Source organism: Rana temporaria, chromosome 4 (assembly GCF_905171775.1).
Source record: "Rana temporaria chromosome 4, aRanTem1.1, whole genome shotgun sequence".
Lineage (NCBI taxonomy): Eukaryota > Metazoa > Chordata > Amphibia > Anura > Ranidae > Rana > Rana temporaria.
The window spans coordinates 18,279,300-18,280,922 of record NC_053492.1 but is presented as its reverse complement, the minus strand read 5'-3'; the positions used below and the strand labels follow the sequence as shown (position 1 = coordinate 18,280,922).

Here is a 1,623-nt window from a genome sequence, read left to right as displayed (position 1 = left end):
GCCAGGGGCAGACTGACAACTCAATGGGCCCCCGGGCAATAGGAGATTATGGGGCCCCCGGGCAATAGATTATGGGGTCACACACAGAAAAGGTACTGGAGAGGCGGGGCAGCTATAATCTTGGGATAAAAAAGAAGATTTTTTACATACTATCCCCGGTTTTACCGAGGCTGGCAACCCTGATGGGGCCCCCTAGTGCCCGAATGGTCAATCTGCCCCTGGTCCCAGCCCTGTACCTCACCCACCTAATCCCACAACACCATCCAAAAAAGGTTTTAGACGCACTTCGTAAAAAAAACATTAGCCCATGATAAACTGACCCTTTCATGAATCTGGTTATCTGTTAGCTACAACACTTGATTTTGGATAGACAGGGATGCAATAAGCTTATTTGAACCATTCAGCAATACTTGGTATTGTCCTATAAAGAGGAGCCTCTTTCAATGCTCCACATATTTTGCAGTATGCTGATAGAAAACCAGATTTGGATCGTGTTGGCCGATATCTGAACCTCCAACTAAAATACTTTTGGTATCTTTTCTCATCTTTATCCAAACCCAGAAGATATTCAGCCAGTAATTGGGGAGATGAAAAGTCATCAACATGAATAAAAGAGTCGGGTGGAATGAAGCGCTCATAATTTTTACGTGGAGGACCCATGACGATGGGCACAGTTCCCGCCATAAGTGAATTTTTCCAGAACTTTTCCGTGATGTAATCCTCATGTACGGAATTCTCAAAGGCGAGGTAGAACTTATATGTGGCCAGAGTTTGCAAAGTCTCGTCCCGCGGAAGAGGCAAGCCGTTTTTCCCATAGACGTCGATTGGAATGTATTTCTTTAACTCCTCATAATATTGGCTTCTCCTGTACTTTGTCTTCCAGTTGCTCACCACCCAGGCCACCAACTTTGACTTTTGGGGGATTGTAAAATTTATTTTTCCATCAACATTTTCTAGCACTCCACTCGGAACATAGATATCTGAATCAAGTCGGTAGGACATGGTGAGGTTAAATTTGTCATCCATGAGTTTTAAATTTGGGCAGTTGGTTGGAGACTCCAAGCTAAACCAGATCCAGTATTGGTCGGATGGCCTTGGCTCTGGAGGTAAAAGCTTTTCTGACTTATATACATCCCGGTGACTAATAACAACAGCGTCTGCTATGGAGTACGCACTGCGGTTCACAGTGTAGAAACAACCAGAGTTTTAATTTCTTGGACACCTATTTAGAGGAAACTGATAACCTAATGGCCACGTCCAAAGTAAGATGGTCATCAGGGACCTATTGAAGGTCTCCAATGTCTTAGTTGGTGACTTTCTCACAGTCAATTGGTTTGATGTCACTGAGAACTCTGTCACAGAGTCTGTCCTCACCTTTGGCCTGTGTATTTCAACATCTGTGATCGATTGTCTTTCTATACGAAAATAAGCAAACGAAACGTAGGAAATGACTCCCAGTAATAACATGCAGAAGCAGACCAAAGTCCACTTTGAGGATTGTTTTAGGAAATCCATATGGAAGTGAAGCGGGTTCTTGTTAACATATGACTTTTACATGCAAGCTCACCTAATATTTAGCTCTGTGTTCCTGGGAAAAAAAAAAAGAAAAGGAAAATAAAACAT

General features: G+C 42.9%; 1 pseudogene; it reads right to left on the bottom strand.

The window, feature by feature from the left end:
* Window positions 1–292: 292 nt before the first annotated feature.
* On the bottom strand, window positions 293–1,206 carry LOC120935567 (annotated as a pseudogene).
* Window positions 1,207–1,623: the final 417 nt, after the last annotated feature.